The sequence below is a fragment of the Electrophorus electricus genome, chromosome 16 (genome assembly GCF_041902795.1).
Source record: "Electrophorus electricus isolate QZ-2024a chromosome 16, ASM4190279v1, whole genome shotgun sequence".
Classification (NCBI taxonomy): Eukaryota; Metazoa; Chordata; class Actinopteri; order Gymnotiformes; family Gymnotidae; genus Electrophorus; species Electrophorus electricus.
Window position 1 is genome coordinate 20584899 of NC_137512.1, and position 14771 is coordinate 20599669.

The window sequence follows — 14771 nt, forward strand, 5'->3', positions numbered from 1 at the left end:
AGATTGGGAGTGACAGGTTAAGTGAAGGAAGACAAGCTCGCGGTGGGGTCTCCACGCCAGTCACACCACCTGCTCAAATCTCTCACCCCGCAGCACGGCTGATACGCTTGTTGATTCAGAGCGATTATGTGCACGGTTTGAACGTCAGGATGTTGGGATAACTCTCCCCACTCCCACTTCCTCCGACGGGATGGCGAGGGACAGCGGTGGAGGGATTATTGCTGCCCACATTTTGTGCATTTTCTTGGCAGTCACATTTGATCAGGCTGGCGCGCTCGGCGGTTCCTAACCCTCTGTGACACACCACTGATGTTGCCTAGGTGACATTGCAAATGGCCACATGCTAATACTGCGGTGACACAATGTGATAAATGTCTTTTTAGTGCACCCTGCTGCTCGGCCTTTGGCTGCATTTGAGTGGCATCTTTGTGCGCGCACACACACACACTTGTATGCTTGCAGTTTTGTCCAATTACGATACAAAAATCTGTTGTCTTTTTTTTTTTTTTTTTGCATTTTACTGGCTTGTGTGTGCACGCATGCATGCATTATTTTCGTGCGTCTGTTTGTGTGGGTTGGTGGTGTGCAGTTGTGTTCGGGGTATAGCTTATTTCTGTACACTGTGCGCATGTGTGTTTATATCTGCGTGCGTGTTTGTGTGTGAGCGTGCGTGCGTGTGTGTGTGTGTGTGTGTTTATATCTGTGTGCGTTTATATCTGCGCGTCTGTACTCCAGTAACAGGGCGTGAAGGAATAGCTCTACAGCTGAGGACTTCCACCCTCGGGATCACTGTACTGCACTAGAGAGCTGGGGACTGGAATTGTTTGCACGGGCCCACTGCAATACCGTCAGCCCTTCTGAACGACATTCTCGGCTCCCATGAGTACAGTTGAAAGCACAGAGGTCATGACCCCTTGACCTCTTAGCCCCCCCATTGCAAGGTATCCCTGTCCAGAATTGCTGGCCTCTTTCCATCACGCTCACCTTCTGTCTAGATTCTCTCCCTTGTTGTGTGTTTTTTTTTTGATACCTTACTTCACAGGGCGTCACCTGTCGTCTGAGCTGCAATATTAATGCCTGGCCTGCAGACAGCATTGTGATGTCACTCAGCAGGCTGTTTGCCCGGCCCCCTTCCTCCCTACCTGCTACAGCACTGGAGCTGCTGATTCGTGATTGATTAATGGGAATCATTATCGTCATAATGAACTCGACTCCGCAGTGTTGCAGTGCTGTCTGCAGCCTATCGCGGCTAATGCATTGTGTTCGCCAGTCTGCCGGGTCTCGTCCTCTGCCATGATCAGCAGATCAGGTTGAGGGAGAGACAGGGAGACAGAGGGAGAGAGATAACCCAGCCCTAACCCTACAGAGAGAAACCCATCGTCAGGCAGAGCGTTCTATGAGAACTGTCAGTCAGAGGCCGTGAAGTTGGTATGCTGATTGGAACAGCCGCCGTCGCGCAAGCCATGCTAGCCGATTTGACTCCGCAATATTGATCTGTGTCTGATAGCCATCTTTTGAAACTGCTCTCCATATCGTCTCTATGTCTGTGTGGGAGTCTCTGTGTGTGTGTGTGTGTGTGTGTGTGTGTGTGTGTGTGTGTGTGTGTGTGTGTGTGTGTGTGTGTGCGCGCGCACACACATGCGCAAGCGTGTGTATCTGTTTGTGTTTCTGTTTGTGTGTGTGTGAGAAACTGTGCATCTGTGAGTGTGTATGTAGTCTTGATTCTATGCAAAAGGCATGATGTACAGTGATGGTGTAAATTTGTGGCAAAGAGCATTTCTGGATTGCTGTATGCACAATGCAAAATAAATAAAACAAAGCACAATCATTTAGTTGTTAAAAGGAAAAGTAGCCATGACTAAAAATGATATAGGTGTACACATCATACTTCAGGAGAAAGTTATTTATTTCATTTTTGGTGCTCCGTAGGTCCAGGTGTGGCATGTCTGTAATTTTGGCCAGTAGGGGGCACTCAGACATCAGTAACAGCTCCAGTAAAGGGACTGCTTGGTAATGGGTGTGTGTGTGGGTGTGTGTGGGTGTGTGGGTGTGTGGGTGTGTGTGTGTGTGGGGGGGTGGCATATATGCCTCTTCATGCCTCTTTATTGTGCCTTAGTCATAGAAGTTCAATATAATATCATTTTCCTCATGCGAATGCAAACATCATGTAGTGAATGATTAATGTAGGATGATAGCCAGAAATGTTTCACAATGACACTTGAACTGTTTAGATTTAGAATCAATAGGACCCGTTTGAAAAGTATTAATTTTCTCACATCTGATGTCCCATGGGAGCGAGTGTGTTTCACTGCCGGGGGCAAGCTGGTGTACGCCTGGTAATAGTTTCTGTCAGGACTGGTTTAACCTTTTCCCTTGGGGGCGTGCCGCCTCTGCTCCGTGTAATGTTAGATGTCATTCTGGAGATTAAATGAGTTTGGCGATGGATTTTCTCCCCCTCACTTATGCAGGGGTCCACTCACAAACAGGCGACTGAGGAAATGTCAGCCAGCCATTGTCTGTCTCCCATGTTCTGAGATCTCACTCTGAGCCTGACCGTAGAGCGTATAGATGATCTCGTTTAGCCGAACGAGAAGGGCTGAGTGGAACTCTTCGGAAGTTCCTTGCCGCGGTGACGCTCTTCGGGCTGGTGGGGACGGATCCCAGCCGGAGCAGATCTCCGGGGTCCTGCCTGCGGACGCCACTTGTTTTGGGGGAAAAAAAAAGGTCAGAGTTGAAGGGCGGGGAGATACACAAGTGACCGTGTTAATAATCTGCTTCTCTACACACTAACATTCTCACAGTGAGGTCACAGGGAGTGATGTGGTCAGTGACTCCCCTTACACCTTAAGATGGAGATGAGTTTTACTGGGTGGAAATTCACCCCACTCCCTTAATGGTGAGTGATATGTAGCTGAAGCCGGGCAGGGGTGAGGTATTCGCCTGTGAGCTCACATTTTGCTTCCAGATTCATTATTGCTAGGAAGGGAGAATTTCTGCATAGTGCCCGTTACATTCAAGGCATAGATTCACACTAATAAACAAATACCACACCAGCAGTCCTCACAAAGAGGAGTAAAACCATTCTTTCTGTACCAAATGCATGCCTGTACGGAGGATTTTGACTCTTTCTTTCTCTTACTCGCTGTATTACAGTGAAACTCACGCAGTGTTCTTTTTTTTTCTCCTCGAGCAGTCCTGTTATGAATGGTTTGCCAGGGTGGTGTCTGTCTCTCACAGGTTAGCAGCCAGCATGGCTATCTCTGTATGCGCTACGCCTTTGTGGCTGTCATGGAGTGGCAGCAGATAAACACGCCTTGTTTCTTCCTGAGCGCTGAAGCCGCTTGCCTTCAGGAGAGCTACACAGGCTCCGTAATGAAGCCTGGCAGGCGCCTAACAAGCCAGGCCCGGCACCGCGGGCGGGCACGAGCCCCGGCCCCGCCAACGCGGTGCTGTCGCAACATCCCCCTCCTAGCCGTTCAACTCCTCACCCCTCTACACCTCCTCAGCCTCACGCGCACATTAGCGGACCCTCTCCTCGCCGCCGGCGCCGTGTGTGAACCGGACCGGTGGTGTGTGTGGAGAGGCAGTATGCCATATTAGGCCCCACCTGCCCTCATGAGAGAGAGAGAGAGAGGGAGGAAGGGAGGGAGGGAGGGAGGCAGAGGCAGGGAGAGGAAGAGGAAGAAAACACCATCGCTGCACTGCTCCTCTGAGGGGTTTCCATAGAAATGATAAGCAGAGGCTGGGCATCTGATGAATTTTCCATGAGGCATTGTCGTTTGCCTTTTTCTTGCCTGGCATAGCAACTGGAGATGTTCTTCTCACCTAGAGCCCTAACGCCTCTTAATGATAGCCAGGTGGAGGTGAGTGTGTGTGGGTGCATGTGTGTGTGGGTTCGTGCTGCAGGGAGACGTAGCAAGCCGGTCCTCTCTTCAGGTCATATCCAGTGTGCTTCCTTCTCAGACTTCTCCATCGTGCCATCGGCCGTGTTACCTGTGCTTTCTGCACTGGGGGGGGGGGGTGTAGCGGGTGGACACACACAGGCACATTTACATTTGCACACCGCTCTGCAGGGCAGAGGAGCGGATACCGCAACTTTCTGTACACATACAGACACACACACACACACACACACACACAGGATACACAGGAACTGTGATATGTCAAACAGGGAAAGCTGGAGACCTACATTGTAACAAGGAGTGGGGCATGTCTGTGATCATAGTGTCAATGAAATGTCTAACACAGGCAGTTCTGCAAAAGTATACTGTTATAGCATAACAGGAAAAAAAAAATAATTATGAACCTTCACATTAGTAGCATAAAAGATTAGAACCTTTTTTTCCTGGATGACATCACATTGTCACAATTGTTTCACATGGTGTTAAAATCTTTCTAATGGCAAACGTCTTGCTGATAGTTTGGTGCTGTCCTAAATACTTCTGGAGGTGTTTCTATTTGAAACCAAATCTGCTAGGATGACTAATAAGGAGTTAATAATGCTGCTCACAAAGCTTTTTGTCCAGTGAAAGACAATATGTATTTGAGCACTGAATCCAAAAATGCTTTCAGCATTTCTCTATCACCCATAGTTTTTGTTACAGTATGCTTGTGGAGCCCCTCTGTGCTGACAGACTGCCTCTGGTACTCTGAGTGGGGATGTTCCTGAAACCAAATATAGGAGAAAATCAGTACACCTCGACATTTCAGAAGCAAGTTTGTACATATTTAAGTGTAATGGCCTTGTTTTTGAAAGCCTGGTATATACTTATTGGAAAATGTAATTGCGCTGTCTTAAAAACCATGCCAGTTAGAAAGGTAAAAAAAAAAATTCTAATTCAGCGTATAAATACTATACGCTCCTTCTGTTTCTGTTTCATTCTGACAAAAAAAAACAAAACATCGCCGTTGTAATTCCTACTGAAGCATTTGGAGTAGTGATGGGCTACTGAGGATCCGCCAGTAAGTGGAGGAGACAGGTCGTCATGGCCCGCAAACGCAGACGGGTCCTGCTCTGCAGCTCAGGGAGGCAGGACCCCTTCCAGGGCTGACCGTTCGGGGAGAGGTTGCGCGGGCCGCGCGGGATTAATCTCCCCCCGATGATGGGGACCGTGGCGGGGCTTTCCCCTCTTCCCGCCGCAGTACCGAGCTCAGGCCGCGTGACCTTCACTACCGCACGAAACCCGATCATGGTGTGCAGAGGGCAGGGAGGAGGCCGAGGGACACCCGCCAGGACAGAAAGGTCCAGTGTGCCGCTCCCGCTCCGCTTTCCTTCTTTGGGATCGCCGTGGATGACGGCGGAGCCGAAAGGCAACCAGCGCAGGTGGAGGCTGCAGGGCCAGTTGTCGGGCTGGCGTTACCGCGCTGGCGGAGGAGCGCACCGAGTCCGCCCATCGCTGCTTCTGTGCTGAGCAATCCCCAGCATCGCTGGGCTCCTGATAAACTTAAATGTGGGTGGTGTTGGTGCTGCTCTCCTCGAGCAGGTGTGTGTGTGTGTGTGTGTGTGTGTGTGTGTGTGTGTGTGTGTGTGTGAGAAGGGGCTGTGGCGGGAGATATGGGCAGGCTCCAGTGCTGCTGGGGGGTGATAGGCATGTGCACACGCTGCCCCTGCCAGATATCAGGGGTGGCAAAGCCCGCCTTAGGGATGGGATAACCCACACCACCAAGAACAACAAAAAAATTAATGAATGTGGTTTGTTTGTGTGTGTGTGTGTGTGTGTGTGTGTGTGTGTGTGTGTGAATAATCGAGTCACTTGTGGAAGGTGTGCAGCTTTTGTTTCAAGTCTACGTAAAGGTTTGCGTATTTCAGAACAATGAGTTTTCTTTTAATGAGACCCCCACTGACAATCACTCTCATAAAAAAAAAAAAAAAAAAAAAAAAAAAAAAGCTCTCTCAATTTGACACAGTTTCCAAATGTCACTAGCAAGTGTTACAATCCAAAATGAATGTGGTCAGATTGTTTACTTTCTAGAACTGCAAGCACAGTGACCAAAACCACGGCCATAAACCGAATCTGCAAACCCCACTGGCAACGTTGGCTGGTTTTCTCCTTCTGTGACGTTTATACGGCACACTTTTGGTAAAGTATGGCAGCGCTCCTGTGCCTTGGCACGCCTCGCACTGCTAAAGCCTTGTAGGTGCAAAATGAAAGGCAGCCACGCTCAACTAGTCAGACTCAATGACCAATTTTACCAACTGACCAGATTCTGTGTTCAAATAAACACTTGCTCCATGTGCAGGGTTTTTTTTTTTTTTTCCAGTTTGCAATTAGTAATAGTGCGGAAACAGCTCCAAAACCGCAGTTAATTAAAATGGATGCTGTTATTTGCTGGATATAGGCCCTTCCGTAGAGAAAAGGCAATGTGCTCCGCTACGCTTTTACAAAGTCGCAAACCGCTTTGATGGAGCTCCATGCGAACATGGTGATCAAAATAAGATCTAATGGAGACAAGCGCAAGCTGCAGGAACCAGCCCGGAATGCGGGTGACCTCCTCTCACGTGCAATCGTCATTAGCGGCGGAGTGGCGGACGGCTCCGTGGCACGGCTCGCATGCACCGGGGTAAGTGCGACTGGCTTTCATCCTCTCGGGCTGGCGAAGTTGTTCCGCAACTGAATCCTGAAAGGGAAGGAGAGGCGTTAGTTAAAGGAAGAACAACAGCAAAGAGACGACTTTGGTTTGACCTTTCATAAAAAAGGCTTTGCGGAGTCGGTAACAGACGCGTTCGGTTTATTCTCCCTCTGTACGTCCGTCTGTGCTCAGTAAAACTTCTCTCTGTCCGCAGGCAGTTTGGAATGTGACAAAACTCATATTGTTTGTTCAATAGCCTTAAATCATTACATATTGTAGCAGTACAATGAAATACAATGAATTGTTACTATTGTACTGCAACATATGTACACAGTATGTGTGTATAGAGGTAATAAACACTCAGTGTAGTACACAAGATTTCCAACGAAACAGGATGTCTCAGACAGGGGTCCTACATCAGCTGCGCATGTGTTTGTTCTTAACTTAATTAAATTAAATTCCTTGGTGTTGTGTTTCTCTTTGATGCAAACGGTCTTGAGAGGAAGCAGCAAATCTAGAGCAGATTTTGATCTGTGCATTTCATTTGACAGTGAACATGCGGATTTTGGTGTCAATAATTTTGCGCTGAGGTTTGGGGACATGGGATTTTGTTTTACAAACCTTAATAACACACTTTTATCATGCAGACCTCTACAAACACCTCCTTAAGCACGTGTTGGGTATAATAACGTCTGCTTTGATTATCTGAAGTGGAAGACAGACGTCATTGTAGCAGATCACCATGCACAAGTTTAGATCATTTCTACCTCAGTTTTTAACACCACAACCAGAAGGGGGATATTGTTACTGCTAAATGTGTGCAAACTCTTAGGTCCGAAACTCCTAATCCTCAGAGGTAACGATCGCTTTTGTCTGTAGTCTTCCTTTCCCACTTTAAGGTTAGCCAGAGGACGCATTTGGCTCAGGGCAGGAGATTACTTTAGATTTTGGTCATGGTTTTAATTTGAGGTTAACACAATCATTCCTTTGTCTTCTCTGCTGGTAGCACTGGCCTGATTGAAGCCTGTCATGTCTCCTCATGCAGCCTGTAACACCTACATCTTCCTGTTCAACGTGCTCACTGTAGAATAACAGGGCTGTCAGATTTTTTTACATTTATTTATTTTGCATGTATCTCAAGACCTCGAGGAGCACTGGTGGCTCAGTAGTTTAGGACCTCGGGTTGCTGATCAGAACATTGGGGGGCTTGAGCCCAGATGCTGCAAAGCCTTCTGCGCAAGTCCCCCCAACTCGCTGCCAAACCCAGCCGATGGGGGCATGGTACACCGGCAGCACCGGCCCAAAGCCCGATCGATGGGAGGGATGCGTCAGGAAGAGAATTCCACGTAAAGTCCTGTGCCAGATGTGATCCACTATGGCAACCCGATGGAGCAGCCAAAAGCAGTTAAAAATGTATCCTATGATCTTTTCTCGAGCTTGAACGTTAACGGTCATGTCCACCCCGTTTTAGAGCGCTGTTCATTTGAGTATTGAAATATTTACACCCACCTAAAAGCTTTAACTGTGCTGTCTAGGATTTTTTTTTTCTTTTAACAAGACAAATATCGTCTGTCAAAGTAAATTTGTACAATTGTTAGGAAAGTTGTAAAGCAGAGCTATAATTTGTGTCCGATAAAATGGTCGATTAATGAGTCTTTTGCTGTATGTTTAGACTCTGAGCTCCAGAAAAAAAAAAGATGAAGAAAAAAGGACTGACCTTGTGTCAGTAGACTATGTTCCTATGGGTGAAGGAGATCGTTGTATGTTGTTTGGCCTGTGTAGTGGAAGGGCCATAGTGTTGTGGTATGCATTGGAGTGGCGTTTTGCTGGAGCCGTGCATTACTGTCTTCAATATCACTATTCACAGACATGCAGGAGAGCTGGGCAAGATCTTCTTGACCTTACTAGACAATGCATTGCTGAGCAAGACGATGAAATATTCATACCAGGGGATGCATGCAAGGCCATTTGGCTAGTTTCCTCTGCTCATTGACTTTCTGTTGGATTTTGCTATTAGACCACAGTCACAGGGATCCAGTCGCTCAGAGGAAAGATTTACACAGCCTGGTGTCTCCTTTTTACTGATTAACTGGAGGTGTTGAGGACAGTTTTACTTGCACTGTATTGGTTAGCTTATATGTGTTTCTCCTTTGTTAATGGTCTTGCTGGCCCGATCTTCCAGGTACAAAACTGCATTATTGATGGAGCGACGAGGTTATCCACTGCAGTCTTTTAATATCAGCGGCTGTTGGAGCTGACTTGGAGGATCAGGGGAAACGGGAACGCGTTTGCCTTGCTCGGTATTGTTGTGCTGTTGCTTTATCGACAATGGATGGCTGCAGATTGTGGCCTCAAAACAATTATACAGATAACTTGGAGAGAGAAACTACATTAAAATAAAGTCAGAAGTATGAACGTGAAACTGACCATGGCTTTAAGCTCAACCGCAACCAAAACTTGACAAATTTGCCAGCGCAACATCACACAGGATTGTGGTGGCCTCTGGTGGGTGAGCTATAAGGCTTGGCGCTTATATTAGTCCTGAGACGATATATCTGTACCTCTGGTTTGTCACCCAGCATACAAAAACGTGGATCCTGCCACTGTTAAGTGATCAATCAAGCTTTACAGCAAAGTACTTCATCAGCTCCCACCTCTCTGTTACTCGGACACCGGAGTGGATATTTTAGCGAAAAATAAACATGTCGGGAAATTATGGATTATCATCTGAGACACAAGGACATCTTTACAGCTGTAGAAGGCACCTTGCGCCTCCTCTGTCCAATATGTCTGTGATTCTTCTCGATGGACAGGACCACGCGGTGAGATGTTGTGTGTTGCCTCAGCCTTCTCATGCATGCCCTCAGGCACTACTATGGTTTGCCTCTGTTGCACACTGGCAGCAGGACCAGCGTGAGCCAGGGGCGGGACCGGGCCACGCCAGGCCGGAAGGGGAGGGGAGGGGAGGGGAGTCTCAGGCTACAAGATGCACCTCCGCCGGCGTCCACGTGCGCGGTGCTGGAGTTGAGTCCGGCCCGGGCACCCGACACATCCATCCGTCTGGATCACTTCCACAGCACTTCCATCATGTGCCACAGGTCTTTGTTGAAATTTTAATGCGACTTTGACCTAGATTCCGCGTCGGGATGCGGCGCGGGTGTGCCGGCGCGCTTGTATGTGATGTGTGTCAGTACCCCCACTGTCAACCGAGGAAACCGGAAAAGCGAGGAAAACAGGATGCACTTGATGGGGAGCTGGAGGAGAGATGCAGCTTTGGAACAAGAGCTCACGACTTCTCTGCGCTTCTTTCCCGCTCGCTCTTACACTGGTGTGGGAAAAAAAGGCTACACTGATAAATGTCAGTTCTTCTCTAGTTTTCGTTTTCTTTTTTTGCCTGCATAAAGAAAAAAAAACATGCAACAGAGATGAATTTTTAATGAAAAACAAAAAATGAAAGAAAAAAAAAAGCCACATTTCAGAGAGAGCTGCTGTACGCAGAAAGTGAAGGGTGGAAAATTTAAAATAAGGTACGGCTTCTCCCTGATAGTCATGTCACAGCTCAGCACGCAGGTTGACAGGATAAAGACCGAATTGCAGCTTTCTTGGTGTCATTCGACAATTTTGTGCCGTCCCTGTCCCATTCCTTTGTTGCTATTAGAGTGAGATCCACTTAAGCAGGCGAGGCCGTGTGAAGGCTTCTGCACGACTGAAAGCCCCAAAGCTTCTGTAATCACAACAGAGAGAGAAGCGGCCCTGGCGAAGGCCTGCCCAACCAATGACGAGCCCCTCCCTCTCCAGACAGGCAGTTTGTTTCTGTGTCCATCCATTCCAGCCTGATCCAGTGACTCGCTCATCTCGGTTAAATGCTATGAACACAAATGATAAAATATTCTGGATTACGGCTGCGGCAGGAAGGGCGTGCTGTGACACGCGGGTACGCTAATTGCAGTTTATTTGGGATGCGGTGACCATCTTCCCAGATGCTACACACTGAGAAGAAAAAAACAGGTTACAGTTTAGGCCGATGTCAGTAACCGAAACTGCGTTTTTAAGCGTATGGATTTTTGATACTTGAAAACTGGTTCCTGGTTCCCTGTTGCTTCTCCGATGCCTGCCGCGCCGGCAGCTTGGTGCCTGACCACAGCCGAAGTTCCGTGTGCTGACAAGCCAGAGGCGACCAGCTCTAATTACTCTGTCCCCTTCTCCACACCGCACCCTGCAGGGATCAAAGGCCAGGCCTCAACACCTGCCCCCAAACTTCCCGTTTTTGTAATTAATGAAGTTCCGGGCAGTTGCCTCTCTCTCCTCCGAGCGCAGGCCTGACGATTGTCGGGTGCAGGGGCGAGCCGGGACCGGGGAAGAATGGGAACAGTGTAAAAGAAGGAGCAGGCCAGGGATTCTTCATTGGTGATTAAAAATAACCTTTACTGCAACAGGGAAGCTGTTAGCACTGCCCTTTCATTTCTGCAAATGCCATCTCCGACTCGCCTCTAATGATGCTACAGTGCTTTCAAGGCAATTACACTGACTTCAAATTGATCCCAAAGCATTGGATGCAGTGAGAGGACAGCCTGATGCAACGGGCAGTCCACTCCCTCCCCGGTCCCCTGCTTTCAGGCTCATTAGTTTGCGTGCCTTAAGCGGCGGGGGTCCTGGGGGCCACTCGGCTGGCTGAGGGCGCCAGGCTGCGATGAGGCTGCAGAGGGCAGCCGTATCTGCCCTGGCGGTCCGTGCTGGTGGATGGTCTCTTCCCCCACCTCCCCCGTGGTCCCAGAATGTGTCGGCTCGGGCCCGCCGCTTCACCCACGGGGGCCGCGCGCACGGTACCGGCACCGTGGAAAAATCCGGTGCGGGAACAGCAGGAGAGCCAGCTGGCAGCAGGACACCTGCTACCCCCCCCCCCCCCCCCAACGCAGCCGGGCGCACCAGGAAACGCACCGTCAGGGACCGTCAATCACTCCATTAGAAGTGCATTCTCCAGTGATAACAGACGGGCAGGGCCATGCCTCTCCTCTCTCCACGCAGAGGGGCCAGGATCCCCACCCTCCCCGCGCACTGGCAGCCATCCTCCACCAATTACCAGCAAGGATCTGCTAGCCTCGTTTGAAAATTCCTTTTTTGTTTCCCTCCGCCACCGCAAATTCCCGCTGCCGGCTGACACCATAAAAGCCCGGAGCGGCGCCGTGTTTTCGTATGGCGGAGGTGTGCGGTTCACGAGTGCAGGGTAATTTACCCCGAGAAAAACGCGGTGCCGCAGCGGCTGATCCGCAGTGACAGAGCAGGAGCTGCTGTTTGCGTCTAGGTATCTGAGGCGCTATATTATAGAAGCATGTTTTTGAAATATCCCCCTCAGATGTTCCTGCTGCTGAATATCCTCTTTGGAGAAAAGTGCAGTAATTGAATTTAATGTGAGGCGAGGTCAAAGCAAAGGGCCTTTTGAAACACAGCGCTCCGCTCAATTCTAATTTGTTGCCGGCGACACACCCCTTTCCTTGCCTTTACCTTTTCTTCTCCTACGGCAGCATTCCCTGAAAAGGTGTCTTCGTTAACCCCCCCCCCCGGCACCAGCAGAGCCATGGGAGCGCGTGTGCACCGTTGCGAGTGCTGCCCGTCTCCTGTGCGCCTCGGCCGCCTGCTCGTGTGAAGCCGACCCGCTCTGAAGTTCACTCCAGCGGTGGGTGCTGAGAGCATGCTCCGAGCGGAGGGCCTTCATCTCCTGTCACTCTGCTTCCACTGCCCACACACATGGCGAGTGTGTGGGCTGCCAACACCCTGTGCAATCTCACGCTGTTTAAGCATATACTTCCTAGACACTTCCCACGCCGGCGGGACGATCTATAAATGAGATACTCTGTCCTATAAGCAGAAAGCGACACGTTTCCTAGCTTTAGTCTCAAAGGAAATAATCCCAATAAATAAAAGAAATAAAATCAATGTAATTTAGCAGCACGGACATGGCGCCCATCTCTAGAATAGGAAGTTGGTGGATTTTAGAAGGCTTGCAGTAAGATGTTGCCTGCCTGACGGCGTGGTGGAGCAGGAATATATTGCAGTCTCAAAAAAGCTGTGTTTATGGGACTGTGTGTGCGTGTCCGTGTCTGTCTGTGTGTGTGCGCGTGCGTGTGTGAGAGTGAGCGAGAGAAGAACCAGATTTCCCTCTTCTCCCCTCTCATTTTCTCTCCTCTTTCACCCCCCATAAGTGCTGTCATGACAGTCCAGCCTGGCTGGGCAGATGGCCTCTGAGCCCACCCTCACCGCCACCCCCCAACCCACCGCACCCACTTTAATCGGTCCAGAGTGCGTCACTTACTCAGACACCACCTGATGTTATTCCCTTGTTCGGAGGAACGGAAGTGGCTGGATTTCAGCAGGCAGAGTTTGGGTGCAGTGAACTTAGGGGGCAGCAAGTTGAGCTCTTTCCTCAGGGCAGTTCCAAGACCCATCCAGCCCATCTGCTACAGGGCTCAGACCACAGAGAGTCCCGAGTGCACTGAGGAACAGCCTGCACGCGCGCCTTGGACATGACGGCAGCAGGACATGACGGCACGGGGACAAGACAGCTCTGGGACATGCTCTTGGCAAGAGGAGAGTGATGGGAGTCACTGAAGGGCCAGTGTGCATGATGAAAAGGCCTTAGTTTTGCACGGGTTGGATTCTCTCTGATCCTTTACTTGTGATGTATGGTCATGTTTGCACTCACTGGGATAATTACCATTCCCAGTCTAATGATTAAAGCCAACATTATCTCTCTTACTGACAGCTCATAAGGGATGTATTCTATTGGTTTTCATTTCAAAGAGTACATGATGCTAATTTTGAGAATGCTTAAGAAGCTAGTCAAGACATGCAAATATCAGTCTTATTCACTTTGTCCTGCAGTTATCACTCCCAGGTTTACCTGGGTGTAGTGTGCGGTTCACCACTACACGTGTATCTGTTGGAAAGCACACAGATTTTGTTATGGCTTTACGTCCATTCGGCTGAGCATGTGCTCAGAGTTTCATAAATATATCATATGCTGTTATTTTACACACTGCTGGACATTTATGGTTGTGATCGGCGCGTTTTGTTCGGCCGCATACCGGAACCCATGTGTGGAGCTTTCCCTCTTGAGGCCTGGGCTTGGAGCTACTGCGGAAACAGGCTTCATGCAGCTCCATTACTCTGCTTATATTGATGTTGGGGGAGTTGTAGCTAAATGCGCGAGTGTAAATGATCAAGTACAGAGGAACGGTCATCAGTTCCAGGTGTGTCGTCTTGGATGATCTAAGTATCCCCTTTACACAAGCCAAAACAGAAAAATCAAGTTATCTCTCAGTTCCGAAAAACTTCCTAAACAGATTTGTAGGCGATTAAAAAAAAAAGAAAAGGGACAAAACAATTTTCAAGCCTTCAAGGCTGACTGGAAACTCAATTATTGTCTTCTCCCAGTCTCTGCTTGATCAGTCAAAGATGCTACTCAGTTGCAGATTGTTAACAAACATGGATTAAAACAAAGTGCATAGAGAACTCAACATTCTTGATGTGTTACAAATTATTTCCCGCAAAAAAGAAAAAAGAAAGCAGGAAAAAAAAAAAAATCAGAGGCACTTGTTTCGCAACACCTCTATTTACTGAAGCTGCTAAGCAGCTGCTAACCACTGCATATTCACTGGAGCTGGAACAGCCCCTCCCAGCAAAATCATCACAGTGCGTAATGTTTGTTAGCCGGTGCTGATTTCCCTTGGGCCAGACTGACAAAGGCTCGCTGTGCTCACGACTCACCCGAGTTTAATTGCCGCCGCTGCTCCAGTAGACCTGCGTGCTGTCTGTGCGGCTTTTGTGGCGCGCGGCGGCCGTGTCTGCTGCCGAGGAGGATGGGAGAAGTGGTGCAGGGCTGTGGAGCTGGTGCAATGCCTTTATGCCTTTGACTTGAACTCACAGGCCTCCCTGGCAGTTCTATTAAGAGAGCAGCAGCGCATTGCGTGCCTCAGATAGCTGCAGTCTTCTCCCCTCTGCCCCGACAGCCACACGGAATTCTATTCCGAGCCCCGCCGTCGGGATCCAAGCCCCTCTCCCTTTCCCTCTCACCTCCCTTTTCTCTTTTAGCCTGCTCCGGCCTTTCTCATGGATGTGATGACCATGCTCGCGCTGTTGACTTGGCACCTGCGTTTCTTACCAGAACAGCGCGGATCGAAGGCACAGGATCCAGGTGGCAGTGA

At 49.2% G+C, this 14771-nt stretch overlaps 1 protein-coding gene and 1 long non-coding RNA gene across 12 annotated transcripts in view; one reads left to right on the forward strand and one right to left on the reverse strand.

The window, feature by feature from the left end:
• The window catches only part of diaph2 (diaphanous-related formin 2), a 354700-nt gene that overhangs the window by 146511 nt on the left and 193418 nt on the right, over positions 1-14771 (forward strand). The gene's annotated exons all lie outside the window — the stretch shown is intronic.
• Positions 1560-5486, reverse strand: LOC145651622 (uncharacterized). Its single transcript, XR_014117370.1, has 2 exons — positions 4922-5486; positions 1560-4665 (listed from the first exon to the last, which is right to left on the reverse strand). It is a non-coding gene; the product is annotated as an uncharacterized LOC145651622 (long non-coding RNA).